The sequence below is a fragment of the Podarcis liolepis genome, assembly GCF_965112155.1.
Source record: "Podarcis liolepis genome assembly, chromosome: 9".
NCBI lineage: Eukaryota > Metazoa > Chordata > Lepidosauria > Squamata > Lacertidae > Podarcis > Podarcis liolepis.
Window position 1 is genome coordinate 4,283,180 of NC_139564.1, and position 21,876 is coordinate 4,305,055.

General features: G+C 47.8%; 1 protein-coding gene and 1 long non-coding RNA gene across 2 annotated transcripts in view; both read right to left on the reverse strand.

Annotated features, from left to right (window-relative positions):
* FBXO41 (F-box protein 41) overlaps positions 1–13,895 on the reverse strand; it is a 77,371-nt gene extending 63,476 nt beyond the window's left edge. Inside the window, exon 1 of the mRNA XM_083458691.1 lies at positions 13,299–13,895. The gene's annotated coding sequence lies outside the window, so the exon portion shown is untranslated. The remainder of the gene's footprint in view (positions 1–13,298) is intronic.
* Positions 1–21,876, reverse strand: part of LOC310686073 — a 143,792-nt gene that overhangs the window by 71,431 nt on the left and 50,485 nt on the right. The gene's annotated exons all lie outside the window — the stretch shown is intronic.

The following is a 21,876-nucleotide window of genomic DNA, read 5'->3' on the forward strand; positions in this document are numbered from 1 at the left end:
CTCCACCTCCTCTATATCGTGCCCATTTTTACACACTTCTATCGAGCCTTCCCCCACCAATTGCCTTTCCCCAAGGTAGGGATGTGTATTCATTTTAGTATTACGGAGGAGTATATCCTTGATTCTCCACTTATTGGAGAGGGAAAGGTGTAGGATTGGGGCAGAATCAATCCTTATGGCTGCTAATCACCATGCAGAGCCTTCCAAAAAAACCCAAAGCGCTCAAAATCCTTCACTTCTTCCCATTTGCAGCAACCATTAGTTTCGCTAATGTGCATTTCTGCGTTCAAAACGTGGCCTGGGAGCTACTTCTCAGACCGCAAACCCCAAAGGCCTTCTGCAAACAAACCTTTAACTGGTCTCCAAGCTAAAACACGAGCAGGGAAGATGAGCTTCTCCAGCAAGGGAACTCGTCAAGGAATAATAATGATCTGTTAACATCCAAACTATGGATTCCCTTGGCTGCTTTTCTATTATATCGGGTTGGTGACCTCAGGCCTGTGGACAAACTGTGTCCCCACCCCCAGACCCATCTACTGGGCCCTTGGGGCTATCACAGCCCTCACTGCCCCTGCCTCAGACCCTACTCCTGTCCTGGCTGGAAAAACCCACAAAATGCAGAAGTGCCTCTGGCTTACCTGGAGGATAGAGGTGTGTTCTGTAGGTATAAAGCTTTCAGAATAAACATTTCCTTGCACCACGCTGAATTTTCTACCGATAAGAAATACATCAGAAAACGCAGCTAGGATTGGCCTTGGTATCACTGGAGGCTCTCGCTTTCATTTTGAAAAGGTATTGATCCATCTTCCGCAAATAATAAAAATTTAGATGCTATACTACGCTGCACTGAAATGTTTGATTGTCCTTGAATCTCGTCACCACTGTTGCCGCCCTCTCCTGCCCCACCACACCCTTTGAGAACCACTGGTCTGGGTCAGAGCTTTCCAAACTTTTCATGTTGGCGACGGGCTTTTTAGACGTGCATCATTTTGCGACGCAGTAATTCAGTTTTACTAGCAAACTGGAGGTTTAAGCCGGCCCCTTTTCAGTCCCGGGAAGAGTGCGGGTTTGTGCAATAAACCTACATACACACTCAGGGGCGAACAAAGGCATTGTGACACCCAGGGCGAGGCATCACTATGTGCAGCGCATGTGTGGCATCGCTACATACACCACATGTGCCGTACGTAGCGACGCTGCACATGCACTGTACATAGCGGTTTGCCACTGGCACCAGGATCCTCTGCTCGCGGCTGCAGCCGCGAACGGAGGACCCTCCACATGCGGCGATGGCGCGATAGCTGCTCGCGCCGCCGCGAGCCCCCGTGGGTTCCTTCTTGTCACCCTCACAGACATGGCACCTGAGGCGCACTGCTCTCCGCCCCCTCCCTGTTGTAACGCCACTGTACACACTGCTGCTGACACACTAACGTGTCACAACACACAATTTGGAAAGCTCTTGTCTAGGTCAATACTGTATGTAGCGGCCCAGCCCAGTGGGTCCTCCGAGTTCCCTTGGATTACAGTCAACGTAGCCAAGAGAATAGGTGGTCTTCCAAGAGATGGAAGGATCTCAGGGTTGTGGGTTCGAGCCCCACAATGGGCAAAAGATTCCTGCATTGCAGGGAATTGGACTATAAGGCCCTTGTGGTCCCTTCCAACTTGACAGTTCTATGATTTTATGATTTGGCCCTGGGCACGGGGTTCCTAACCACTGTCATCAAACCTTGGAAGTCCCAGAGATGCGGAGGTTTAGCTGATATAAGCTGAACTTGCTGCTCCAGAAGGTAGGACCCGAACCAATGGATTCAAACAGTGCTTTTTCTGGGGGGATGCAGGGGTACACGTACCCCTAAACATTTTGTGAATCTAACAGGAGAAGAAACTAAAAAAATTAAAATTGTTAGTTTCTTCTGTAGCATGCTACCCCCGATGGCAGCCTCATTTCCTGTCATGGTGTTCCCTGAGTCTCAGATGGAAGCGGGCGTTTAATATGTGAAGTAGGAGTTGTATTCTAGTATGGTGATTGGTCAGATTCATTCTTACCACCTTTGATGGTGGCTTCCTTTCCTTTCCCAGTGCTTCCCGAGTCTCAGATGGAAGCAAGCGTTTAATGTGTGAAGCAGGAATTGGAATGTGGATGTGCGGTGTTTTACTGATGAAAGTCTGGCCTCGTTGAGGGGCAGTATTTTAATATGTGTCCGACTCTTCGTGACCCCCCTGGACCAGAGTACGCCAGGCCCTCCTGTCTTCCACTGCCTCCCGCAGTTTGGTCAAACTCATGCTGGTAGCTTCGAGAACACTGTCCAACCATCTCGTCCTCTGTCATCCCCTTCTCCTTGGGCCCTCCATCTTTCCCAACATCAGGGTCTTTTCCAGGGAGCCTTCTCTTTTCATGAGGTGGCCAAAGTATTCGAGCCTCAGCTTCAGGATCTGTCCTTCCAGTGAGCACTCAGGGTTGATTTCCTTAAGAATGGCTAGGTTTGATCTTCTTGCAGTCCATGGGACTCTCAAGAGTCTCCTCCAGCACCAGAATTCAAAAGCATCAACTCTTCGGCGATCAGCCTTCTTTATGGTCCAGCTCTCACTTCCATAGTAAAATGACTAACTGTTTGAAAGGACGACATCTGGTGACGGACACCAACAGCAATCAGAGAAATCGGGAAGATGTTAGCACACACAACCTCATGCTAATGAGGAAGATACTGTGAGCTGTCAGCTGTGTAATATGAGGTAATGAATGTTCCTTGTACTTTTGTCCATTTAATGTATTTATTTCCCCTGATTTGAACTATAAAATGGTGATTTTCTTGAGTCAAAATTAAAGAGGTAAAGGGACCCCTGACCATTAGTCGTGGCTGACTCTGCCAGTCGGTTTAGAGTCAGTTTAGACATCTCACTTTACTGGCTGGGGGAGCCAGCGTACATGTGGTCATGTGGCCAGCATGATTAAGCTGCTTCTGGTGAACCAGAGCAGCGCACGTAAACACCATTTACCTTCCCGCCAGAGCGGTACCTATTTATCTACTTGCAATTTGACGTGCTTTCGAACTGCTAAGTGGGCAGGAGCAGGGACCGAGCAACGGGAGCTCACCCCGTCGCGGGGATTTGAACCGCCAACCTTCTGATTGGCAAGTCCTAGGCTCTGTGGATTAACCCACAGCGCCACCCGTGTCCTGAGTCAAAATTAGAGTACCTCCTAAACATTTTTTAATGGGAAAAAAAGCACTGGATTCAAATAACAAGGAAGGAGATTCTGACTCAACATCAGGAAGGACTTTAGGAGGCTATTAGCCTCTGAAGGTGGTGGAGCACTGGACTGAGGGCAATGTGTGTGCAGTTCCAAACGCCTGGAAGGGTGCAAAATTGAGAGGACCCATAATAGAGACGATCAATCGACTGGAACGTGTCCAGAGGAGGGCAACCAAAATGGTCAAAGGCCTGGAAACGATGCCTTATGATGAACGGCTAAGGGAGCTGGGCATGTTTAGCCTGGAGAAGAGGAGGTTAAGGGGTGATATGATAGCCATGTTCAAATATATAAAAGGATGTCACATAGAGGAGGGAGAAAGGTTGTTTTCTGCTGCTCCAGAGAAGCGGACACGGAGCAATGGATTCAAACTACAAGAAAGAAGATTCCACCTAAACATTAGGAAGAACTTCCTGACAGTAAGAGCTGTTTGACAGTGGAATTTGCTGCCAAGGAGTGTGGTGGAGTCTCCTACTTTGGAGGTCTTTAAGCAGAGGCTTGACAACCATACGTCAGGAGTGCTCTGATGGTGTTTCCTGCTTGGCAGGGGGTTGGACTCGATGGCCCTTGTGGTCTCTTCCAACTCTATGATTCTATGATTCTATGATTCTATGATTCTATGATTCTATGATTCTATGATTCTATGATTCTATGATTCTATGATTCTATGATTCTATGATTTGGGGATGCCAAATTTTCTCCTTATAAAGGGTGCCATATTATGAAAGGTTATCAAAGTCTGCTGTTGTGTGATGGACACCCCTTCGCTAGATGGGCAACTGTCAAGGAATCTTTAGCTGTGATTCCTGTATTGCGAGTGTTGCCTTAGACGATCCTTGCGGGGATCCTTTCAACTCGACAATTCAATGGTACTCTAAACCGACTGGCATTCACCCTCCAAGATCTCAGGCCTCCTGGAGATTCTAGGACAGGGGTAGCAAACATGGTGCCCCACCCTGGTCATATTTGCACTGCAGCACCCATCCTAGGTAGGGTTCTGCTGGGAGTTGTAGTTCAGCGGCGACCGGAGGGGGGCCACCACCCTGTTCTAGGAAATCACACACCAGACCTGCTGCATGCACCCCGGTCCTGAGCGATGGGGACCCAATTGCCCACGGGTACGGAGGAAGCGCTAAATTGTTATGCCTGGAAGAAGACGACAGGTGAAAAGGGTTGTCATGGAAATGTGAATGGCACATAGAGACAAGAAAGCGGAAGGTGGGAAGAAAACCTGGGATTTTGCTCCCTGGCAGGGAAACAAGAGTCTGCCTTGATTACTCATCGAATCATAGAATCATAGAGTTGGAAGAGACCACAAGGGCCATCGAGTCCAACCCCCTGCCAAGCAGGAAACACCATCAGAGCACTCCTGACATATGGTTGTCAAGCCTCTGCTTAAAGACCTCCAAAGGAGGAGACTCCACCACACTCCTTGGCAGCAAATTCCACTGTCGAACAGCTCTTACTGTCAGGAAGTTCTTCCTAATGTTTAGGTGGAATCTTCTTTCTTGTAGTTTGGATCCATTGCTCCGTGTCCGCTTCTCTGGAGCAGCAGAAAACCACCTTTCTCCCTCCTCTATGTGACATCCTTTTATATATTTGAACATGGCTATCATATCACCCCTTAACCTCCTCTTCTCCAGGCTAAACATGCCCAGCTCCCTTAGCCGTTCCTCATAAGGCATCGTTTCCAGGCCTTTGACCATTTTGGTTGCCCTCCTCTGGACACGTTCCAGTTTGTCAGTGTCCTTCTTGAATTGTGGTGCCCAGAACTGGACACAGTTCAGCACAGTTCATCGAATTGTAGAGTTGGAAGGGACCCTGAGGGTCATCTAGTCCAACCCCCTGCCAAGCAGAGTTTGGATGGCCACCTGTCATGTACAATCCAGTTGAGATGAATGCATTCCTGGGGGCTGGTCTACATGACCCTCGGGGTCCCTTCCAACTCTGAAGTTCTGTGATTCCTGCGTGGATCAGGACCTGAGAGATCGCAAAGCTCTCTGGGTGACCTCTCAGCCTAACCTACCTCACAGGGTCGTTGTGTGAAGACTGGAGAACCATGTAGGCTGCCTTGACCTCCTTGGAGGAAAAGGTTGGATATACATTAATTCTCCATTCTGACTGGTAGTTTTCTCAAGGGGCTTCTAGCAGAGAAGGGTCTCTCCTGGTACTTGATCCTTTTTGCTGGGGAAATTGGGGTCTGAATGGGCTTGGGGGTCTCCTGCTGGTCTTGACCTTTAAAGCCCTTTGTGGCTTAGGGCAATATTCCATCCTCCAGGATAATACAAGCAAGCCTCCCCGACCTGTAGCCGTGATGGTTGGGGCTGATGAGAATTATAGTCCAAAACATATGGAGGGTACCAGGTTGAAGAATGCTGAATTATATAAGACCAAGATGATGAAGGACCCGGGAACCAAGCCTTATAAGGAACAGTTGAGGGAGCTGTGTGTGTTTAACTTGAAAAGGAGGAGACTGAAAGGAGATATGATAGCCATCTTCAAATATGTTAAGGGCTGTCACATGGCGGATGAAGCAGGCTTGTTTTTCCTGCTCCAGAGAGTAGGACTCGAACCCAAGGCTTCAAGCTACAAGAAAGGAGATTGCGGCTAAACATCAGGAAGAAATTTCTGCTGGCAAGAGTTATTTGACAGTGGAACAGATTCCCTAAGAAGGTGATGGACTCTTCCCTCATTGGAGGCTTTTAAGCAGAGGTTGGGTGGCCACCTGTCATGGATGCTTCAGCTGAGATTCCCGCATTGCAGGGGGTTGGACTAGATGACCCTCAGGGTCCCTTCCAATTATACAAGCCCTTTGTGGCTTAGGGCCCTCGTATTTACGGGACCGCCTCTCCTGGTCTGCCCCACAGAGGACCTTAAGGTCCATGAATAACCATAGTTTAGAGGTACCAGGCCATAAGGAAATCAGACTATCGTCCACCAGAGCCAGGGCCTTCTCAGTGGTGGCTCCGACCTGGTGAAATGCTCTGTCCCAGGAGACCAGGGCCCTGCAGGGTTTAACCTCCTTCTGCAGGGCCTGTAAGACAGAGCTATTCCGCCTGGCCTTTAATTTGAATTCAGCCTGATCTTTTATTTCCCTTCTCTTCCCTCCCCCTCCCCTTTTATGAAGATTGCCCACTCTGAGACCCCACAGCTAATTCTCCCCTGGCCTCCTCGCTGGCCCAAGTAGGACCAATTCAGCCAGCTAGCCCTGGAGATTATCTAATGCTTATTTCCCCTAAACTGATTTTTGAATTTTATTGTTGTTCATGTTTTTATAATGTGTTTTATGCTGCTTTTACAATTACGTAAGTGCTTTAAATTTATTGTTAGCCGCCCTGAGCCCGCTTTTTGAAGCGGGAAGGGTGGGGTATAAATACTATTATTATTATTATTATTATTATTATTATTATTATTATTATTAGGCGGGCACTGGGTCATCGCTGCAAACCATGCTGAGTCTGACCATCAGTCTCATTGGTCGCAGTGAGAGTGGCAGCGTTTGTCGTGCAATTTTTCTCATTGCAGTCAATGGAGCTAAAATTAAAGTAGGGGAGGGGCTGTAGCTCTCGGTGGTAGAGTGGGGGCTTTGCATGCAGCTAGTCCTGAGCGAGGTCATTCGAACCTCCGGCTAACAGGATGTCATGTAATAATAATAATAATAATAATAATAATAATAATAATAATAATTATTATTATTATTATTATTATTATTATTATTTATACCCCACCCTCCCTGGCCAAAGCCGGGCTCAGGGCAGCTAACATCAATAAAAATTCAATAAAAACATAATAAAGAATAGAAAGAAAAAGAAAAAAACAATTTAAAATACAGGTTAAAATGCAATTTAAAATACAGCCTCATTTTAAAAGTCAAAACCATAAAGGGAGGGAAACATAAGGGTCAGACTGAGTCTAAATCAAAGGCCAGGCGGAACAGCTCTGTCTTGCAGGCCCTGCGGAAAGATGTCAAGTCCCGCAGGGCCCTGGTCTCTTGTGACAGAGCGTTCCACCAAGTCGGGGCCAGTACTGAAAAGGCCCTGACTGTGGAAGCAGAGCTGTGGAAAGACCTCACCGTCAGCTGGAGCATGAAAACGTAATGCGAACCTGCTGGATTAGGCCAGCACCCTGTTCTCACTGTGGCCAACCAGATGCCTGTGGGAAACTCACAGGCAGGATTCGAACACAGGAGCAACTTTGCCCTCCTGCGGTTTCCTGCAGCTGGTATTCAGAAGCATTGCTAGCCCCGACTGTGGAGGCAGAGCTGAGCCACTGTGTCTAGTAGCCTCTGATAGCCCTCTCCTCTCCCATAATTTCATCTAATCCTCTTTTAAAGCCATCATCGCCCCTTGTGGCAGGGAGTTCCATAGTCTAACTATGCACGGTGTGAAGGACTTTCCTTCATCTGCCCTGAATCTTCCGGCATCGAGCTTCACTGTATGTCTACGAGTTCTAGAGCCGAGAAACCCTGGTTGTATGGCGCAATTACTCTGAATTAATATACGGAGACTTCATAAATGTTTATTTGCATGCCGAGTGTGCCCTACATTCACGTATTTGTGATCTGACGGCTGATTTTTCAATGCTGGCATGTTTGATGCCAGCATGCTCATTTGAAATGTTGAAAGATCTTTGCAAATATGAGCTGTCTCTTTTACGAAGGCCTGGTGGATGTTTGCCTCGTGTTTGCTTTAACAGAATAATGGGCCCAGTGGTCCTCGGTCCTTCTGGGCACCAGCGAGAGAGTTTTAGCCAGCAACACTTACTGTGGAAGATAAGAAAGAGGAGGAAGGTCTGCCTTGGCATAGAATTGTAGAGTTGGAGGGGACCCTGAGGGTCATCTAGTCCAACCCCCTGCAATGCGGGAACCTCAGCTCAAGCATCCAGGACAGAGGGCCCTAACCTCTGCTTAAAAACCTCCCAGGAAGGAGACTCCACCTCCCACCGAAGGAGACCTTTCCACTGTCAACAACAACAACAACAACAATTTATTATTTCTACCCCACCCATCTGGCTGGGTTTCCCCAGCCACCCCGGGCAGCTTTCAACAACTCTTACTGTCAGAAAGTTTCCCTGGTGTTTAATCAGAATCGCCTTCCTTGTAACCTGAAGCCATGGGTTCGAGTCCTGTCCTCCAGACAGGAGAAAACAAACTTGCTCCCTCTTCCATGTAACAGCCCTGGAGATATTTGAAGATGGCTCTCATATCTCCTCTCTGTCTCCTCTTCTCCAGGCTAAACATACCCAGCTCCTTCAACCACTCCTCATAAGGCTTAGTTTCCAGACCCTTGATCATTTTGGTTGCCCTCCTCTGCACACGTTCCAGCTTACATTATCAACATCCTTAAGTTGTGGTGCCCAGAACTGGACACAGGACTCCAGGTGTGGCCTGGCCAAGGCAGAACAGAGTGGGACTATTCCTTCCCTTGATCTGGACACTAGACTTCTGTTGATGCAGCCTAGAACATCATTAGGTTTTTCTGCTGCTGCATCACACTGTTGATTCATTTTAAGCCTGTGGCCCCCCCGAGACCTCTAGATCAGGTGTCAGCAAACATACCGTGCCTCGGGCCGGTGTCTCCAGGGCTGATCATGCAGTGGGCCACAGGTTGGGGAGTGCATGCCCATACGCATGAACACACGCTATTTCCGGCGCACTTCCAGGTCGGAGGAGCACCGGAAAGAGCTTGTGCACGGGCCTTCTCTGACCCAGATGTGCACCGGAAATAACGCTTGCACATGCACAAATAACACTTGCACATGCACACAAGCTATTTCCGGTGCAGCGTAAGAGTGGGGAGCGGCAGCAGGCAGCAGGGGTTGCTGTGGGCTGGATAAACAAGTCCCTCGGGCCTTATCCAGCCCGCGGGCCTTAGTTTGGGGAACCCTGATCTAGGTCACTTTCACATGTTCTGCTAGTAAGCAAGGTGTCCCCCATCATATATTTCTGCATCTAGTTCTTCCTGCCTAGAACGTCTACTCTCATTGCTGCTCCCTGCAGATATCATTCCCAAGCCCCTTTTTCTCAAAACGTTTACTGGGGGGGGGGCAGGATAACTTCAGCAAGTTGGAATGATCCACAAGCATTGCTTGGTAACAGTCAAATGCACAAACCTACCGCAGACTCTCACCATATGCCATCTGGGACTACAAGCCCCAGAGATTAGTATGAAAAGGTGCAATTTCGCTACCAACCTCCTGCCCCAGTAATGCAAGAAAGAAAGAAAGAAAGAAAGAAAGAAAGAAAGAAAGAAAGAAAGAAAGAAAGAAAGAAAGAAAGAGAACTTGAATTGGATGTGATGGAACACAACTTGTGACAAGACACCTTCTTATTCAATGTGTGAAATACAGGGAAGTGTGACAAAGTGTCAGAGACATATACACACTCCTAGGTTCCCAAAAATGACATAGCATAAGACAAATGCAGTAGCACCTCTGGTTAAGAACTTAATTCGTTCCGGAGGTCCGTACTTAACCTGAAATTGTTCTAAACCTGAAGCACCACTTTAGCTAGTAGGGCCTCCTGCAGCTGCCGCGCCGCTGGAGCACGATTTCTGTTCTCATCCTGAAGCAAAGTTCTTAACCCGAGGTACTATTTCTGGGTTAGTGGAGTCTGTAACCTGAAGCATCTGTAACCCAAGGTACCACTGTATTCTATGTAGCTACTGCCCCTTGATCAGAAGAGCAAGCAAAATACAACACAGTCCCTGTCCGAAAGGGGTTACAGTCTCTTTTCGACAGGCGAAACCAGATGGAAGGGAAACCAACTTGAACCAGCTTCCTGGGCTGCCACAAAAACCGCTTAACCCAGGGACCTTCCGGTAAGTGACATCTGGCACAGATGCTGAATTTGACTGGTGCACCACATCCTGAAGTCTGCAGACGAGTGTCCAAAGTGGGACATTTAGCTTGGAGAAGAGAAGACTGAGAGATGATAGGATAAAGGTAAAGATAAAGGTAAAGGTAAAGGGACCGCTGACCATTAGGTCCAGTCGTGGCCGACTCTGGTTACGGCGCTCATCTCGCTTTACTGGCCAAGGGAGCCGGCATACAGCTTCCGGGTCATGTGGCCAGCATGACTAAGCCGCTTCTGGCGAACCAGAGCAGCGCACGGAAACGCCGTTTACCTTCCCACCGGAGTGGTACCTATTTATCTACTTGCACTTTGACGTGCTTTCGAACTGCTAGGTTGGCAGGAGCAGGGACCGAGCAACGGCAGCTCACCCCGTCCCGGGGATTCGAACCGCCAACTTCTGATCGGCAAGCCCTAGGCTCTGTGGTTTCACCCACAGCGCCACCCACATCCCATGTATTTGTTGTGATGATACGATAGCTGCCTCCAAGCTTGTTTTCTCCTGCTCTGGAGGGCAGGACCTGAACCAATGGCTTCAAGTTACAAGGAAGGAGATTGCAGCTATATATTAGGAGGAATTTTTTAATGCTAAAAGCTGTTCGAACTACCTTGGAAAGTGGGGGCCTGGACTTCACTTCATTAGTGCTTTTTAGACAGGGGTTGCATGTCCATCTGTCCAGGGTTCGTTAGCTGTGGTTCCTGCATTGCAGGGGGGTTGGACTAGATGACCCCTGGAGAGCCCCTTCCCTTTCTACAATTCTATGATTCCAAAATGGTCCAGATTTCCATTTTGCCTCCAGCAATCACAGATTTGTTATCTGAGGTCACCCCCTCCCTCCAAACCAACAGCAACAACAATTTATTACCTGTACCTCACCCATCTGGCTGGGTCACCCTAACCTGGCTTCCAACAGAATATAAAACAAAAAATCAAACATTAAGAGCTTCCCTACGCAGGGCTGCCTTCAGATTTCTTCTGAAAGTTGTTTATCTCTGACATCTGGTTGGAGGGCGTTCCACGGGGCAGGCACAACTACCAAGAAGGCCCTAACAACAATTGTTTTCCTAATCACATACTGTATTAAATGCTTTTGCTTTGAAATGAGCAGTTGGAGGGGCTTCGAGGAGAGGATTCTGGCTCAAATGATGAGCAGCCAACTTGGGCATGTTATCACTCAGCCTCAGTTCCTCATCTGTAACATGGGCGCAGCAATGACATACCTTGAACATTAATGCCTTCCTTTGAAATACGGTTTTAAAAACCCCAGACCCTGATTCTATCCCTTCAAAACTCTAGCACGAAAATCCCGTGGGCATTGCAGAATAGACCACATATTCAATGACTCTGCCTAAGAGACCTGCTTGCATGAATGAGACCATTTGGCAACTTCCCATTCTGTCTCCCAAAACCTCACTCTTTTTGCACCAAACCACTTTCTTTGAAGTGAACAAAATTGCCATCCAAAAGGGACGAATTCCTCGCCCGGATTTCCCTTAATGTTTCCTAATGTTTCCCTCATGTTTTAGAGTCCAATGACATTCTTTCCCGTGACTGAAAACACGCATTTCCCCTTTGGTGGTTTCTGCAGCCCCTTAAACAAGGAAACCCGTGATGCAGCGCAACTACGACTGAGATGGGATTTGAGAGCATTGATGCTGAAATCCGAGCTGGGCTTTCCACAGAAATCCACTGCTTGGGATCTGGAAGCAGAACCGCCAGAAGGAATTCATCCTATGGGCTTTGCACTTGCTCAACTCTAAGCCTCTGTGTGCAAAACCATGTCCCTTTTGCATACTGTACAGCACTTGGCACAAGTCAAGGATGGCACGGTGCCTTCTCCAATTCAAAATAATGAGCTCTAGGAACCTGGGGATCTGCTTTGTCTGCCTTATTCAGTGCCGTCCACTCTGACTGGCAGCCGCTCTCAAAGGTTTCAGGCAGGAGAGTCTTCCAGCATCACCTGGAGGTTCCAGGGGTCGAACCCAGCCCTTCTGCATTCAAAGCAGCTGCCCTGCCAGCGAGCTACAGCCCTTTCTAGCTAGAAAACGGAGCTTTATTCTTCCTTAGCAAATTTCCTTCGGAATATTGGTTCTCCCGTCCACGTACACACACCAGAATGCAAACATGACAAAGGTCGGTTTTGCATTAAATATCTCCCAGAGAAAAGAGATCACAGGGGGAGTTTCTGTGACCCTGCAAACCTTCCACAATATTTCTGAAAACGTATCGCCCATTTTTATTTTTTATTTTTTTTTGCAAACTTAACCACAGGGCTCTTCTTAAACTCTCTCGCCTGGCTTATTACAGACCCCAAAGTAGTTCGCAAACCCTCTAGTTGCAATATTAATACACAGCCATCATTCCAGTTAACCCTTGCTGGCCCGCATCCACGGCGGCTCTGATTCTGCAGCTACAACTGAGGCGGCGCATCTCCAGAAAGCAAGATCTCAACCTCCGAGCATTCATAACTGCCTTATGGATAACACTCCCCACAATCTGGATTTCATGCAACGGTTACTATGAGATACTGCGATAGCAAATTTGCACATGCAGAGTGGAGAAGAGGGAGGGAGGGAGACAGAGGGGGGGTTCCTATTTTCTTTTCTACAGCTACATCAGATAGAGGGGAAGGGGGGAGAGAGAGAAGAAAAGAAAACTGGAATAATAGAACCTCTTACGGCAGAGACTAAAGGAGTCCGTGTTGAATTCTGTTTTGTGAGTCACTGTCAGCTAATTGGATGGTCTGTGCGGGGAGAGCTACACAGAAAACCTCTGCAATCCTCGCCTCTAGAATTTGCTCCTTGCTTTTCATCCTTCCATTCTGCCTGGAAAGACGCGAAAGATTTCAGGGGATGGGGGAGCAGAGACCCACACATTCGCTCCCCTCCTTATTTTGCCTGCTCCTCCAAAGGCCACGGTGTGACATTTCCAACCTACTCCCAGTGTGGGGTGGCTGGTTTTTTTTAACCCTACACCTGGCTGGCACAGAGACCCGAGCGTTGGAAAAATTGCTCATTTTACGGGCTCCTTGATGGGGGAGAAAATACAAAACACCCACCCACATCGAGAGGAGACGTGCGCCGCTGTGCAAAGCAAGGCAGAAGCATCCTTTCTCGCTCTTCGCTTTTTCCCAACCCAGAGAATTTTGCACATCAGCCTGAGAGCATGCCCGTGGGGAGACAGAGAGAGAGCCTTACCTTCAGGGTTGGCCTGCCTGATCTCCCCGTTTTCACAGGTCCTGGAGCGAGCAGGTGATGGCAGCGGGCGCGGGAGATGGTCTGCGGAGGCTGCACACCTGCCCAGGTGTCCTGGCTGCCCTCCTCGCACGCGGCGCCTGGATGAGGAGACGGAGCTCGGGGACGCACAGTCTCTCCTGCTTAGTCCATACCTGTGTTCTGGGTCCTGCAAAGGAGAGACAGAGGGAGAAATCCCTTTCCTTCCCAGAGAGGGCGGTAGCAGCTCTTATCTGCTGTGCCTTTGGAAGGAGGCAGAGAGACAGAGCGAGAGAGCGAGGAAGGCGCGCCAGACCAAAAACCTCTCTCCAATTCCAAGGAGGTGGCGGTGGGGGGAGGCGGGATAGGATAATCTGACCCAACCGCCCCTGGGGGGGGGGGGACCAGCGACAGCGAGCACCCTTTGTCGGGGCTGGGGAGGCCGAGAAGGCGGTGAGATGGAGAGAGAAGGAGGAGGGGAGGTTTTTCCTGGGCTCAGCAGCACCCATCAGCTGACTGCAATCTCCGTGCCTCCATTTCCAAGGGAGCCACAGAGAAAAGAGAGGGGGAGTGGAAATGGGTGCGGGGGGGGAGAGGAGGAGGAGGAAGAGGAGGAGGGGAGATGCGGGAGGCCAAACTGGAAGGGTCTCTCTGGGCTGGAGGAAGGAGTTTGCAGCTGCTCAGGAGGCTGAGGGCGGGTGGGTGGGGAGGGAGGGGGGTTTGGCACGGCTCTCGGGCTCCCCCCTTCCACTCAACAAGCACCCCTAACCCCAGCTGGCTGTGCACTGTGAAGCGGCCTCTCTGCTCCATGGCAGCCCCTCCTGCGCCGTCTGGCTGCGGGGCTGCGATGCCAGGGGGGCCGTTGCCCTTCTGTCTCTGCCCTGTGCCAAGCGCCCATGTTTTTTTTGGGGGGGGCAGAGAGGCAGTCGGCACAGCAGCAGGGCCAGCGCGAACCTCTCCACGTTTTGCAAAACACCCCCTTTGCGTTCCTTTTCTCCCTCCCCGGAGCGAAAGGTGTGTGTGTGTGTGTGTGTGTGTGTGTGCCAGCTTGCACACCCAGGCGCAAGGTCACTCGACGTGCACACTCGATATATTTGCGCGTGCATTGCACCGACTGCAGAACTGAGCGCCAACCCGCGCTGCAGATTTGCAGCCGAGGAATCGCCCCCCAAAAGATGCAACAACGAGGGCTCGGCTCTGCTTCTGAGTACCAGTTGCTGGAAATTGCGGGCGAGGAGAGTGGCGCTTGTGCTCTCGGCTCCTCCTGGCGGGTTTCCCATACTGGGCATAGTGGGAATCTGGTTGGCCACTGTCCCGATCCACCTACGTGGGTTCTTAATTCTGCAGCCCGGTTCCCCCGCACGACCCTCTGCAACCGTGGCGGCGTTTATAAATCCCAGCAGTATGGCGCACCGGTTAGAGCGCCAGAGTGCCTCTCAGCTTAAACTACCTGGCAGGGTTGTTGCGGCGATTAAATGAGGAGAGGGGAGGCACCGCTCTGAGCTCCTTGGAGGAAAAGGTGGAATGTGGATGTAAGAAATGAGTAATTAATAGTAAAGGAAAATTAAAAATATAATATATTAGGATTGCAGCACAGTACTAAAAATCCATGGACTCTCAGCAGAGAGTCAAAAGGGCAAAAGATACACGGGTAACAGCCGAGACTCAGATGATTAATATTAAATAAATAAAATGGTGTTAGAATTCTGGGAGAATTGAAAAAGGCCTGCTGGCACCGAAAATGTATTAACGTGGTTGCTTGGCAAGGCTCTATAGGGAGATGAGGGGTTTTTTTGGCGGGGGGACACCACGGAGAAGCCCCTGTCTCTTGTGGCCACCCACCAGGGTGAGGGGGAACTCTGAGCTAGGAAAAGGAGAGAAATGAGCTTCGGTTCAAGTTTTGAAAACCTACCTAATTCACACTCCCTGTGTGAACTGAAACTCAGCCAGCTCTCAAAACCCACACTTCTCTGACCAACTAACCAAATGTGTGCACTGGGAAAAGCGTGCCGAAAATGCATTATAATTAAGGGGAATTTCTTGCAAAGACATGCAAGCAAGGCAAAATGGCATACAAATACCTGGATTTTAGGAACAACGCACACTGAACTGCTGATGATTTTTCATGAGGACTTTTAACAAGATAATAAAATGCAACCCGAGGTAGAAATGGGGGGAAGTGAACGCAATCCGCCCATCCCTAGTCAGAGCAGAGCCTCTGTAGATGATCTCAGGTAGGTACGTTTTCTATTTGGCGCATTGGCCTCAGCAGTGCAGAGACAAGGCTCTGCTAGCACCACGGACAGCTCCATGAAGAGCTGAGCATAGAGGTTGCTTCAGCAGCAGGCAGCCACCCTCGGGCTGGGACTTCAAGTAGCTCCTGCAGCTCTTTCGCAGTAGTAGCTTCCTTTTTCTGCTGGGGCCTCTTCCATTTATAGAGACCCACCCTGTTTTAGCAGTTGCGGAGTCCGACAGAGCAAAGGAGACCCTGGTTCCTCTACAGCATGACATCCTCAGGCCGGAGAGCTGCTGTTACTCATCCGTGAGATAGCTCAGTTGGTAAAGCCTTTTAATCTCAGGGTGGTGGGTTCAAGCCCCATGTTGGACAAAAAGATTCCTGCGTTGTAGGGGGTTGGACTAGATGGCCCTCGCGATCCCTTTGAGCTGGACAATTCTATGATATTAGTATTATTGTTGTTGTTGTTTAGTCGTGTCCGACTATTTCTGACTCTGTGGACCAGAGCACGCCAGGCACTCCTGTCTTCCACTGCCTCCCACAGTTTGGTCAAACTCATGCTGGTAGCTTCGAGAACACTGTCCCACCATCTCGTCCTCTGTTGTCCCCTTCTCCTTGTGCTCTCCATCTTTCCCAACATCAGGGTCTTTTCCAGGGAGTCTTCTCTTCTCATGAGGTGGCCAAAGTATTGAAGCCTCAGCTTCATGATCTGTCCTTCCAGTGAGCACTCAGGGCTGATTTCCTTCAGAATGGAGAGCTTTGATCTTCTTGCAGTCCATGGGACTCTCAAGAGTCTCCTCCAGCACCAGAATTCAAAAGCATCAGTTCTTCAGCGATCAGCTTTCTTTATGGTCCAGCTCTCACTTCCATACGTCACTGCTGGGAAAATCAAAGCTTTAACTATACGGACCTTTGCTGGCAAGGTGATGTCTCTGCTTTTTAAGATGCTGTCTAGGTTTGTCATTACTTTCCTCCCAAGAAGCAGGCGTCTTTTAATTTAGTGGCTGCTGTCACCACCTGCAGTGATCATGGAGTCCAAAAAAGTAAAATCTCTCACTGCCTCCATTTCTTCCCCTTCTATTTGCCAGGAGGTGATGGGACTAGTCGCCATGATCTTGGTTTTTTTGATGTTGAGCTTCAGACCATATTTTGCGCTCTCCTCTTTCATGCTCACTAAAAGATTAGTATTATTACTAATACATTATCATCATCATCATCATCATCATCATCATTTACATGAATAGCCTGCCTTTCTTCCAGGAAGCTCAAGGTGGCATACATACTTTCCCACCTCCCCATTTTATCCTCACAACACCCCTGTGAGGTGGGTTAGGCTGAGAGGCAGCCACTGCAAGGTCACACTCAGTGAGCTCCATGGCTGAGTGGGGATTTGAACCCTGCCCTTCTAGGTCCTAGTCTGACACTCTTATCAGTAAGCCACACTCTGCCAGAGCTGGCTGAGGGGCAGAGAGTGGCAGAGAGACCAATGGTAGGAGAAGCCAGAGGTCAGTGGGGCAATGCCCCATCTCCTGAAATGGAACAGCCCCCACCGCTGTGGGGGTCCTTGAGAGCATCCTTTCTTTCATTCGACACACCACCTCTCTGCTGGTCTGCCTTCCTCAACCTCTCGTTGCTCCCATGCTATACATACATACATACATACATACATACATACATACATACATATACATATACCGTATTTTTGCACCATAACACTCACTTTTTTCCTCCTAGAAAGTAAGGGGAAATGTCTGTGCGTATTATGGAGGGAATGCCTACGGGTAGCATGCCTAAGGATTTTCCTCCTCTAAAAACTACATGCGTGTTATGGTCGGGTGCGTGTTATAGAGCGGAAAATACGGTACAGTGGTACCTCGCAAGACGAATGCCTCGCAAGACAAAAAACTCGCTAGACGAAAGGTTTTTCCATTTTCGATTTGCCTCGCAAGACGAATTTCCCTATGGGCTTGCTTCGCAAGACGAAAACGTCTCGCGACTTTGTTTCCTTTGTCTAAAAACAAAGACATGTTTTGTTTATAAAGTTAATTTATTTTCCCTTCAATTTTTGAACTGCTCTTTACAGTATGTGTGACTTTAAAGAGCAGTTAATAAACTGTTGTTGTACCGAATTTGGCTTTGTTTGGACTTTTTTTGACCATAGGAACGCATTAATTGATTTTCAATGCATTCCTATGGGATTTCGTGATTCGCAAGATGAAAAATTCGCTAGACGACAAAACTTGCGGAACGAATTAATTTCGTCTTGCGGGGCACCACTGTATATATAGTGTGTGTGTGTGTGTGTGTGTGTGTGTGTTTTAACATATCATTTTCAACAGTAATTAAACATACTTTTACATCTTATTCAATTTTTTCGACTTCCATCAGTCCTGTCTGAAAACTTTCCAATCTAATCTCTTAGTATGCATTTCTTGTTTTCCCTATTACATTTCAAACTCATAACCAATATCTCTACTTTGTAACACTTCATATATTTCTCCTCACAAAACTTCTTGTAGTCCTACTAGCGTAATTTGTTGATTACAGTTGCTCTTCAAATAATTCATATACTTCTTCCAATCTTCTGTGAATCTCTAGTCCCGCAGTTTTCGAATCCTTCCTGTCATTTTGTCCAATTCTGCATAGTCCATTAATTTCGTCTGCCATTCTTCTTTCGTCGGAATTTCTTCTTGCTTCCATTTCTGGGCTAACAGTACTCTTGCCGCTGTTGTTGCATATAAGAACAATTTAAAATCTTGTCTATTAATGTCTTGGCCAGGTAAAAATGCTTCTGTGTTGTTTTTTTAAAGAATGTATATTTCAACATCTTTTTCATCTCATTATATATCATTTCCCAGAAGTTCTTTACTTTCTTGCCCCCATGCTTCAGTTAAAGCCCAGGGGAAGGTGTTGTGATGCAAGGACTTCCGCGGAGCTTTCTCCATTCAGGAATCCTGGGCACCCAGAGCTCTTCTGCCTGCCTGGGAATGTGTGTCCTTGATCTCTGATCATGCCTTTTCCTTGCCTGGGTGGAGGAAGGTAAGAGAGCGAGAGCATGTGCAGAAAGCAGCCTACCCCACAAAGCTTACATCCATGGCCCCGCCTACTTGTGTCTGAAACCCCGCCTACCATGGCATGTGGCCCCCGGAACATTGCCCAGGAGGAGATGTGGCCCTTGGGCTGATCATGGTCCCCCATGCTCGTGAAGGGAAACAGGAGAATAATTTCCCCCTACCCTGAAGCGGTTGCGTCACGCAGTTCTGTGGTTCCGTTTGCAAAATTGCCATTTTCTTCGGCTGCGGTCAGGTCGGGTCAGGGCTTCGCCTTAATTTGTCGGCTTCATTTGCTTTCGGCTTTGCCTGCCATGTGATGATCACTTGATTTCTCCCAATTGCGTTATCACACTTTTTCTATTTCCAGCATCTGGTACAGTTTGGACAATCTGTGCTCTCTCTGATGGTTGTTTTCTTTTTATTATTACAAAAAAAATTATATCACAATGTGTGCTTTGGGTTTCTCCAGAAGGATTTGAGCAGATGGGACTCCCAGGCTGCGTCCTTGTCTGTCAAGGCCCTGCCATAGGCAGCCAAGCGTGTGGAGGACTCGAGGCGCGATTCTCGGCGGAGCTGAGTCGGGGTGCTGGGACCGCTCCGCAGGAGCGTCGGTCCAGAGGCACAGGCAGATGGCAGGGTGGGCGCCTGCCCTGAGAAGCCAAGGGGGCCTGGAGTGAGGAGGTAAGGGCAGCAGCCAGGGAGTCAGGCTGATGTGGGGCAAGGAGAAGGAGGCAGGGAGACAGGGAGCTGAGCTGTTTACCCAGCAAAGGCCTGGAGGAAACTGGCGACCAGTTTATTGAGCAATCATCTGGATTTGCTTGCGTAGGTTAGACTTCACTGAGCGCTCCTAGAATCATAGAATTATAGAATTGTGGAGTTGGAAGGGACCCTGAAGACCATCTAGTCCAACCCCCTGCAATATAGGAATAGGAATATTGTATAGGAATATGCAGCTCTCCTATGCATTCTGATTTGTTTTGCTGGGCGGTTATATGGCAAGGAGCCCCATTCTGATCTGCTCTCAGGCACTTATGCATCCTCCTGTGGCAATTGGTGCCAAAGAAAGACAGAACATTCTTTATGTATGCTACAACAGCAGCAAGAATACTCATTGCAAAGTATTGGAAGACACAAGATTTACCCACCTTGGAAGAATGGCAGATGAAGGTGATAGACTATATGGGACTGGCAGAAATGACTGGCAGAATCCGAAACCAGGGAAAAGAGACGGCGGAAGAAGATTGGAAGAAATTCAAGAATTATCTTAAGAAACATTGTAAAATTAATGAATGTTAGAATGATGTGGCTTTAGAAATTAAGTTGATTACAGCTGTAAGGATTAAGTCAAAAGAAAAGAAAAGTTAAAAATTAGAGAAAATTAAGGGTGAGGATTTGCTGAATTAAAATTTGAAATTGGAATGCAGAAAGGGGAGGTATGAGGAGGTCGGAGAAGTAAGTCATATGAAAATAAGGGTTTGAAATTATACTTGTTTTTTTTGTTTGTGTTTGTTTGTATTACTGTGTTTGTCTATATAATTTGTGAAACTTTAATAAATATCTTATAAAAAAAATCATTTGACACTTTTCTTTCTTTCTTTTATTTTTATTTTTTAAACTTTTATTGATAAATGCAATACTTACAAACACAAACCAGAACACTGAACAAACTTATTATACATAGATACATACACCTCTCAACTTAGATTACAAAAAACCCCATACAAACTAAACATACATACATAAATTTTGACTTCCCTCCACCTATATATGGCATCCTTTGTTTCTTTTCTTCTTATCAATATTATTTTTGACTATCTCATCTTATACCCATTTCTTCTTCATTTTTTACTCTATAAGTTTCATTCATTGCATATTGATATATTAATACCAGAACAATGTTTTTTGATGTATTCCTTCACGCAAGTCCACTCCTCTATCAGTTTTTGGGCCTGCACTTTTCAATGCAATTCGCGGCCATCCTTTCCAGAGATCTCTGCTGTGATGTGGTCATCCCTTGCACCTCAAGGACTGCCTCTCTCCATATGAACCTACTTGGACCGTGAGATCATCCTCTGAGGCCCTCCTTTGTGTGCCTCCTCCATGAGAGGTCCAGAGGGTGGCAACATGAAAACAGGGCCTTCTCTGCAGTGGCTCCCCATCTGTGGAATGCTCTCCCCAGTGAAGTTCACCTGGCACCTTCATTATACAGTGGTACCTCAGGTTACAAACGCTTCGGGTTACAAACTCCGCTAACCCGGAAGTAGTACCTTGGGTTGAGAACTTTGCCCCAGGATGAAAATGGAAATCGCACGGCGGTGGTGTGACGGCAGCGGGAGGCCCCATTAGCTAAAGTGGTACCTCAGGTTAAGAACGGTTTCAGGTTAAGAACGGACCTCCAGAACGAATTAAATTTGTAACCCGAGGTACCACTGTACACCTTTAGGCACCAGGCAAAAACATTCCTCTTTAACCAGGCCTTTGGCTGAGACATCCAATGCCCTTTTCAAATGTGTTGTGGAAACGGGGATTATTGGGTTGTCTTTATTTTTATAATTCATTTCATGTTTTTTATATTGTAGTTTTGTGTTGTGAACTGCCCTACAGGGATTGGGTGGTATATAGATTTAACAACAACAACAACAACAACAACAACAACAACAACTTCTTATTTATACCTCACCCATCTGGCTGGGTTTCTCCAGCCACTCTGGGCGGCTCCCAAAAGAACACTAATGACAATAATAAAAAAGCAACAACATCAAACATTAAAAACTTCCCTAAACAGGACTGCCTTCAGATGTCTTCTAAAAGTCTGATAGTTGTTTATTTCCTTGACATCTGATGGGAGGGTGTTCCACAGGGCGGGTGCCACCACCGAGAAGGCCCTCTGCCTGGTTCCCTGTAACCTCACTTCTCGCAGTGAGGGAACCACCAGAAGGCCCTCAGTGCTAGACCTCAGTGTCTCGGCTGAACGATGGAGGTGGAGATGCTCCTTCAGGTATACTGGACCGAGGCCGTTTAGGGCTTTAAAGGTCAGCACCAACACTTTGAACTGTGCTCGGAAACGTATTGGGAAACAGCAATAATTTCCCCATCACTTTCCTGACTGTGAACAGCCTGAAAAATGGGTAGATAGTGTCAGTCTCCCACATCTCAGTAGGGCTCCCAGCCAGTCAGAGAAACTATGCAGCTAGGCTGTAAATGCTTTGCAGGTCCCATTATTATTATTATTATTATTATTATTATTATTATTATTATTAGTAGTAGTAGTAGT